The 9,717-nt window shown below is 39.6% G+C and overlaps 1 non-coding gene across 1 annotated transcript; it reads right to left on the bottom strand.

Moving 5' to 3' along the window:
* Positions 1 to 3,771: 3,771 nt before the first annotated feature.
* Positions 3,772 to 3,880, bottom strand: LOC120108426 (small nucleolar RNA R71). The gene has a single exon (XR_005509792.3). It is a non-coding gene; the product is annotated as a small nucleolar RNA R71 (small nucleolar RNA).
* Between the last annotated feature and the right edge of the window lie 5,837 nt (positions 3,881 to 9,717).

Here is a 9,717-nt window from a genome sequence, read left to right as displayed (position 1 = left end):
GGTCATTATAGAATTTTTCATTGGTTCATCTTAAATTTTTCATGAATAGCTGATGACCTCTTAGAATTTTTCATTGCTGTTGGTGGGTAGTTTCAGCAAAAAATGACATGGGACTGTGCTAATGGACTGCCATCAGTGGGAAGCCTTTTCTTTTTTTGGTAGAACAGATTGATTATACAAATCTAGTATGAATACATCCCATAAAAGCCAGAAAGTAAAATATCCTGAAACAAAGGTGGGATGGAAAACGAATCAGTTCATAGGACCTCGCTCGAGTGTTGGGCTACGTAAGAAGCAACCCAGTCAGCCGCCCAATTAGCTACTCTGTAGATATGCCTGGCCACCAAGGACACACACTCTCTAGAGCTTCTCCAATTGCATGTAGGAGTGGGTGGGCACCAGCTGATCTTGCTTGCCCCTGAATCCACCCGATCATTGCGGTCGAGTCACCTTCGACAATAATACAGTTAGCTCTAAGGACCCGCCTTGCAAGGGTGATACCAGCCCAGGCCACTCTCAGCTCCACTCCAAGTACATATGTCTCAAAAATCGGCATACTGCCTGCTGCCACTAGACTCGAATTTGGGCCTTGGATAACAAAACTTGCACCCCCTCTACACCCGTCATCCACCACGCTATTGTCGAAGTTGACCTTTGATGAGAGCACAAAAGTGTGATCTACATACCACTTAAATTAATCTTATTGTTAACAGATGATGATAATATCGTCGAGTTAAATTGTATTTTGTGTTTCGCATAGTCTTATCGTAAATCAGAGATAAAATGCACATTTGGTACAGGTTTGGTTCAGGAAGATGCTTAACCCAAGCTGTGCGCACCCAATCTCGCCATATCCTAGTCGAACCCATCATTTATCAAACTCACAATTATGGGCAGCAGCCAGGCCTGACCATATTAGAGCGACACTTGGCGACCATCCACATGGAATGCACCAGAAACATCCGAAGCCCATCCTTCCGCATCAGTCTGCATCCCAAAACACCCAAAGCACCGCATCCTCTTCCTCTTGATTCTCCTGCGGAACCAGCGAGCAGCACCCCACATCATCTTCTTTCCCCGTAATCCCAGCTTCCGGATCAAGCAACGCAATGCCCGTGATCACCTCCCAGCATCACGCGTCCGTGAACCGTGTCCAACAGCGTCCGCGTGCCAACCTCCAGCCCGAAATCCAGCCACGGATTGCCGCCCTCCGCCTCTGCAGCACCCGTTTCTTCCTTCTGCAGCGCCCCAGCAACGAATCCATCTTCCGCGATCAACGTTCGAGATCCCTCTCCTTCCGCCTGTGAAGCACCCCAGCAGCCGCAATCACCGCCCCGGCTGTCCGCGTCCTCCACCGTTCCAACGCTCGTGATCACCTCGAATGGGAGGCGGTGAAGATTGTTATAAGAGGGGGGAAGAAGAGAGGCATCGGGGGGCCGCCTGCTGGGGTTGAAGGAAAAGAGAAGAAGGAAACAGGGGATGCCCTGTTTCCAAAAATAAAAAGAAAAAAAAAAGATATAGAGAGAGGAGTAACAGGGGAGAGTCTTTGATGTTGATGGCTGGCTAATCCTTTAGGTGAAGGGTGATGGAGGAACCCTTGATGTATTGCTATCTTTGAAGTAAATTCTAAACCTTTAATTCTTATAGATTTATATTTCCAATATATTATGGATTCTTGCATAATTATTTTGTAGATAGTTCTTTAATGGTTTATGTTGATCGACATGTGGACCGCTTTAGTATTTGATTTATCGTTGATGTAATAGGCACGATAAATGCTTAGAAATAGAGTTCATATGTCCCTAAAATATATCCCATGCTTTGATCTATCCTATATTTATATCTTTAATCAAGAATCGAAGAATTTATTTCTTGAATGCAAAATTATCAAGGGGGATTCCAGATCCTTACTCCATCTTAATCTATCCATACTTTGATTCTCTGTGTACTGATTTGTTTTCTATTTGTAAAACATCATCTTAATCAACAAATTAACTGAATTAATTAATTTGAGATTACGCTAATAATCCATATATCGTTCCCTGAGAAATCGACCTCGGATTTCCGAGTTATACTACTTGTGCGAATCTCCTGCACTTGGGAGAACATTTTTTTTCGAAAGCATCAAGTTTTTGGCGCCGTTGCCGGGGAGCGGCTGAGTTATTAGTATAATTTTAGATTTAATTTTTACCTTAGTAGTTAGTATTTTTTTTTTAAAAAAAATTAAATCTTTACTACTATTTTTAATTTCCTGCACAGTTTGCATCAAATTCTGATATCATAGAAATTAGCCGTCTGATTTGACTCAAATTTGGTCAGCTAGTGCAAGACACGTTGTTCAATAATCTGAACGGTCTGATTGACATTCCGAGACTTTTAAGACCATTAGATTAATACGAAACCTTGCTGCTTTATGTTTTAAATTTTCTGCATTTAATTTTTTTTTGAATCAGAATTTTATTGTTATTATATCTCATTAACCCTTGTTGCTAATTGAAAATTGAAAAAAAAAAATGGAAAAACCTAAAATTTCAAATTTCAAATTTCAGAATTCAAATTTCAAACTTCAACTCATAAAAATTAAAAAAAAAGAAATAAATAATTTGCTTGATCAACTATTCAATGAAATTTAATGTCATGTCATAAAACATTAAAAAAAAAAATTCTCTTGATTGTTGCATATAGTATAAGGCATCAACATAAAATATTCTAAGGGCTGAACCCGTTTAAAAAGATAAGGTCGGGATTTCATCACTCGTTCTTAGCCCAAAAATCACCCCAGTGCATAAATATCCTAAGCTTAACTAAAATCAACTAGACGTTGGCCCCTAAGGACATTCGAGCTCAATAGGACGAAGACCACCGAAAGTTGCACCAATTTCGCTCTGTGGCTTAGTTGATGTTTAGGCAAGCTTTGTCCCTATAAGGGAGACAATTCATCTGTTCGAAGCAAGTGGGTTTTAAGTGGGACCTTTGCGAACGCATCGTGACCCCTCCACTTACCTGGGAGCTTACCTGGTCAACTCGGTTCATTAGACCGGATTGGAGGCTTAGGTGTCCTCTTCAAACCAGTTAGGAGCTGTCTAGAAATTTAAGAAAAACATTAGAAATTAAGGTGTAATGTTTTGATGCATGCTTGATTGTGAATAGATTTTTGTTTTTCTATATTAGGTTGTCCTTTTAGATATCTTTAGGTAGCACTTATATTAAAAAAAGAATAAAAATAAAAAAAAGAGAGGAAAATATTTTGCATGCTAAAGTGGAATAGGGACGACACCGGTCGATTAAGTCGTACAACTTTAGATCATCCCTTAGGACACATCCTTGAAATTCCTTCGCAGTATCTCACACCTTGTGAGATGGCTGATTTAAATGAAGATGCGGGGAGTCACCACAATCGAGAACGAGAACCCCATGTTATGACTCTAAGACAATACCTACAATCGGCTAGGACTAGTCAGCCTTCATGCATAATTTTTCCTGATAATGTAGGACATTTTGACATCAAACCAGGGGTAATCCAATTGCTGCCCAAGTTTCATGGGTTAGAGTCCGAAAGTCCGTATCTTCATTTAAAGGATTTTGAAGGATTGAGCATTACATTTAGAGTGCCAAACGTCACCGAGGATGTCCTTAAGTTGACATTGTTCCCTTTCTCTCTAAAGGATAAGGCCAAAACATGGCTAAACTCTTTGCGACCTAGATCAATAAGAACTTGGCAAGATATGCAGAGAGAATTTTTAAAGAAGTTCTTCCCCACACAAAGGACCAACTTTTTGAAAAGACATATCAGCAATTTCCAACAAAAAGATAATGAAATATTTTATGAATGTTGGGAAAGATTTAAAGACCTTCTTCTCTCATGCCCTCATCACGGATTCGAAACTTGGAGAACCATTAGCTTCTTTTATGAAGGTTTATCTCCACAGTTGAAACAATTTGTAGAGACCATGTGCAATGGTAGATTTTTAGAAAAACACCCTGATAAGGCGTGGGAGTATTTGGATTCCCTCGCTGAGACTGCCCAACTTTGGGATAACGGGGATAGAAACAATAAGTCTTTACCTAAGCCTACTAGCTCTGTACAGAGAGGCCTTTACAACCTCAGAACTGAGGATGATCTTCATGCTAAAATGGCAGCCCTCACTAGGAAGGTAGAAGAAATTGAGCTTAGGAAGGTTGAACCTGTCAAGACTATAGAGCTTAGAAACGAGTGTTGTGGTATCTGCGATATGTCGGGTCATACTACTACAGATTGTCCCACCATACCGGCATTCAAAGAAGTTTTGCACGATCAAGCAAATGCTATGAACTCCTACCAAAAGCCTTATAACGATCCATACTCGAATACCTATAACCCTGGTTGGAAGAATCATCCAAATTTTAGGTGGAGAAATGATCATCCTCAACAATCACACCATTCAGTTCCTCCACCTGCACATCCTACTTTTGCATCACCACCCTCTCAAAAGCCAAATATCGAGGATACCTTGCAATCCATACAAACTTTTCTACAAGGTCAAGCTAATATCAATGCTCAAAATACTCGAAATTTTGAAGACATAAGGAACCAATTGTCAATGTTGACTACCGTCCTAAGTACCCAAGAGAAGGGTAAGCTTCCAGCTCAACCCCAACCTAACCCACAAGTGCACGGTAGTAATAATACGGCTCCTTCTAGTTCGCATACAGAACATGCAAAGAGCATCATGACTTTGCGTAATGGAAAAGTCATTAATCAGACCGTCCCATTGAGACCGCAGGTCTAATTCTGATGCTCCCAAAGCCGATGAAAGGGACAAAGAAAAAATTGAGGTCCCAACTTCTACCGAGAAAGTAGAATGTCTTTTTCCTCCACCTTTTCCACAACGGTTAAAGCCGTTGCAAAAGCTCGAACCTAATTCTGAAATTCTTGAGCTTTTTAAGCAAGTAAAGATCAACATACCTCTTCTTGATGCAATCAAACAAGTACCCTCATATGCCAAATTTCTGAAGGACTTGTGTACTGTTAAGCGCCGATTAAATGTTAAGAAGAATGCATTTTTAACTGAAAATGTGAGTGCTATTTTGCAGCACAACATTCTCCCTAAATATAAAGATCTAGGTTGCCCAACCATCTCATGCATCATAGGCGACTTTAGGATAGAGCGAGCATTGTTAGATTTAGGGGCGAGTGTGAATTTGTTGCCATATTCTGTATATGAGCAACTTGGTTTAGGTGAGTTGAAACCAACCTCCGTCACTTTGCAATTAGCTGACAGATCAATTAAAATTCCGAGGAGGATTGTCGAGGATGTATTAGTCCAAGTAGACAAGTTCTACTTTTCTGTCGATTTTATTGTATTGGACACACATCCGGCTTCGAACTCACAGTCTCAGATTCCGGTCATTTTAGGACGTCCATTCCTTGCAACTTCTAATGCATTGATTAATTGTAGGAATGGCATCATGAAGCTTTCTTTTGGTAACATGACCTTAGAACTGAACATTTTTAATGTGTGCAAACAACCCAATGATCCTGAAGAGAGTAAGGAGGTTGATTGGGTTGAAACCATCGCAGAAGAATATTTGTTAGCTAAAGCAATTAACGACCCATCCAATGATAGCTTAATTGATTGGTGTCCTAATGGAACCGATGATGATGATTTGTCCGTCATACCTATTGTGGATAATCTGGATATCAAGATGGTCAATGGGTGGAGACCAAAAGTAGGAGAATTTGAGAGGTTGTCGCCTCGAGAGGTGAAAATAGTACCATCCCATGAGCAAGCACCCAAGCTCGAATTGAAACCCTTACCAAAGGAACTTAAGTATGCTTTTCTTGGACCTGATGACACTTTTCCTGTAATCATCTCGTCTGGACTTGATCATACTCAGGAAAAAAAATTAGTTGGTGTTCTAAAGAATCATAAAGGAGCCTTAGGGTGGTCTATTGCAGACTTGAAGGGGATTAGCCCCTTAATCTGTACGCACCGGATATATTTGGAGGACAATGCCAAAACCACAAGGCAAATGCAACGAAGGTTGAATCCTACGATGAGAGATGTGGTTAAGACAGAAATCCTCAAGTTGCTTGACGTGGGTATTATTTACCCAATTTCCGACAGCAAGTGGGTAAGCCCTACTCAAGTCGTTCCTAAGAAGTCGGGTTTGACGGTGGTAGAAAATGAACAAGGTGAACTAGTTCCAACTCGTGTTCCGACGAGTTGGCGCATGTGTGTTGACTATCGAAAGCTGAATTTGGTCACACGAAAGGATCACTTTCCTCTACCCTTCCTAAACCAAGTGTTGGAGAGAGTTGCAGGGCATGATTTCTATTGTTTTCTCGATGGCTATTCGGGATATTATCAAATTGAAATTTCACCAGAAGATCAAGAGAAGACTACCTTCACTTGTCCTTTTGGCACATTTGCTTTTCGACGAATGCCATTCGGGTTGTGTAATGCACCTGCAATATTCCAAAGATGCATACTCAGCATCTTTGAAGACATGAACGAGAAGTTTTTGGAAGTGTTCATAGATGACTTCTCCGTTTTTGGTGACTCATTTGATGATTGCTTGTCACATTTACAAGCAGTCTTAGCTCGATGTATAGAAAAGAATTTGATATTGAATTGGGAGAAATGCCACTTCATAGTACCAAAGAAAATTGTCCTAGGACATATTGTTTCATCGAAGGGCATGGAAGTAGATAGAGCTAAGATCGACTTAATTGCTAAGCTACCTGCACCCAAGACGGTTAGAGATGTTCGATCATTTTTGGGACACGCCGGATTTTATAGGAGGTTCATCAAGGACTTTAGTGTCATAGCTCGACCATTATGTAACCTCCTGTCCCTTGATACACCATTCAATTGGACTGAAACCTGTCAGGAGGCATTCGAAAAGTTAAAGTCTATGCTTAGCATTGCACCCATCGTACGACCACCTGATTGGTCATTACCTTTTGAGATTATGTGCGACGCTAGCGACTATGCGATAGGAGCCGTCCTACGACAACGCAAGGATAATAAGCCATATGTCATTTACTATGCAAGCAAAACCTTAAACGATGCTCAAATGAATTACACCACCACCGAGAAGGAATTGCTTGCAGTAGTATTTGCCTTAGATAAATTTCGCTCTTATATCTTTGGTGCTCCTATTGTTATCTTCACAGACCATGCAGCGTTAAAATATTTGCTAGATAAGAAAGAGGCCAAATCACGCTTAATACGATGGATACTTCTTCTCCAAGAATTTGACATCACTATTAAAGATAAAAAGGGAGTAGAGAATGTGGTTGCTGACCATTTATCACGGCTAGTTTTTCATGATTCAGTGCCACAGTTTTCCATCAAGGACTCATTCCCTGAAGAGCAGTTGTTTGCACTTTCTAGTATGCCATGGTATGCAGATATTGTAAATTTTCTTGTTACAAGCCGGATGCCAGAACATTGGGGGTCGACAGATAGAAAAATTTTCTTGCGCGAAGTAAAGAATTATTACTATGACGAACCCTATTTATTTAAATATTGTAACGATCAAATCTTTAGACGATGCATACCGGATCATGATATACAAAGCGTACTTTCTTTCTGTCACACTGATGCTTGCGGTGGACACTTTGCCTCTAAGAAAACTGTTGCAAAGGTCTTGCAATGTGGTTTCTATTGGCCTACTATGTTCAAAGATGCCCACGAGTTCTGCAGGACATGTGATTCATGTCAACGTATTGGAAGTCTAACTCGTAGGCAAATGATGCCTCTTCAACCCATTACTATTATCGAAATTTTCGATTGTTGGGGCATCGATTTTATGGGCCCATTCCCACCATCTTTTGGATATGAGTACATTTTAGTTGGTGTTGAGTATGTGTCCAAATGGGTAGAAGCTGTGCCTTGTCGAACAAATGACCACAAACCAGTTTTAAACTTTCTTAAAGAAAATATATTTTCTAGGTTCGGGATGCCCAAGGTTATAATTAGTGATTGGGGAAAACATTTCTGTAATAAACCTTTTGAGATCCTGTTACGAAAGTACGGTATCACTCATAGAATTGCAACTCCTTATCACCCGCAGACTAGTGGCCAAGTAGAGTTAGCCAATCGGGAGATTAAACGAATTTTAGAGAAAACGGTGAATCCATCACGCAAAGACTGGTCTTTAAAACTTTCTGACGCATTGTGGGCTTACCGTACTGCTTATAAAACTATTCTAGGTATGTCCCCGTATCGGCTAGTCTATGGAAAAGCATGTCATCTACCTGTTGAAATAGAGCATAAATCGTATTGGGCCATTAGAAAATTAAACTTTGAATTGTCAGATGCTGGTTTAGCTAGAAAATTACAACTTAGTGAGTTGAATGAAATTCGTCGGGATGCGTATGACAATGCTAGACTTTGTAAAGAAAGAATGAAAATTAGGCATGATAAATCAATTCTAAGAAAATCTTTTGAACCTGCACAAAAAGTTCTTTGTTATGACTCTCGATTACATCTGTTTTCTGGAAAGTTACGATCAAGATGAACAGGTCCTTTCATTGTAAAAACTATTTTTCCACACGGGGCAGTTGAAATTGAGAATCCACAGGATGGCAAAATTTTTAAGGTAAATGGACACAGATTAAAACCTTTTCTTGAGAATTTTGCAGATGAAGAGTACTCCTTTTCCTTGGGGGAGCCTTCTTATGACTGAGCTTGACGACAAAGGTATGTGTATATTAGTTAGAATTATATTTTTCTTTTATTTCTAGTTTTCTTCTTAGGTCTTCTTTTCTGGAAATCAACAGCTCAAGGTATTCTTCTTCCTCCAATATTATTTTCTCTATTGTCTCTCATATATAGTTTTCTTGCATCTTTTACATTGAGGACAATGCAATGTTTAAGTTGGGGGGAGGAAAATATTTTGATTTAAAAAAAAAAAAAAACTTGTTTTTGCATTTGATTTATTCTATTACTTTCTTTTCTGAGCAAATGCACGTGTATTTTCCTATTAAGCTTGTGCAACTATTAAGGCAAGGAACACATGCATACTATGATTGATTAGAGACCTATTATTAGATCCCCACACGTATACTTAATGACAATAGGAAAGCCTCAGGAGTTCACATTTGTTAACTGCATTTTTGTTAGCTTTATCCGTAAAAAAAAGTATGAGTATCCTTGTTCGTACCATAAGGTTTATGATTTGGTTTTCACATAAAGATAGAGGTTGAATATTCCAGTTAGATTACTTAGGTGCCTTATGATCCGACCTTGGTTGACCTATAGTCACGTTGCAGTCACATATATAATAAAAATATCTATATGGTTCAGTCTACCATCTCTTTTCTTGCATGATAATTAAAAAAAAAAAATCCTTATGATGACAAGTCTGGCCTTGTGGCGTAGTCTGGTTCGAGCAATTAAGTCCGAGGGGTGTTTCACCTAATGTCTTGAGCCAACTGGATGGGGGGTCATTGGCTGAAAGCTCGCTACATGAACCTTACTAGAGCCTAATGGGGTTGGACTATTGTAATCGTCATATGTGTTTAAAAATAAAAATAAGCATGAATAGGGTTGGTCGGACTGAACCTAGTGACATGTGGTAATGACTGGTTTGACTCCATTGTGTTGGACCTCTGTGTACCCGGGTTGTTTAGTTGGGATTGATAGCTCTTTCTTTACATGCGAACCATCCTTGACAAATTTAGACAACATGTGATATTCTGAAAATGTGATGGATCAGGTTCTAATA

Source organism: Phoenix dactylifera, chromosome 17, assembly GCF_051530095.1.
Source record: "Phoenix dactylifera cultivar Ajwa chromosome 17, Ajwa_hap1_PhDact_Kaust_v1.1, whole genome shotgun sequence".
Lineage (NCBI taxonomy): Eukaryota > Viridiplantae > Streptophyta > Magnoliopsida > Arecales > Arecaceae > Phoenix > Phoenix dactylifera.
The sequence above is the reverse complement of the archived record's forward strand: the minus strand, read 5'-3'. Positions and strand labels throughout refer to the sequence as shown.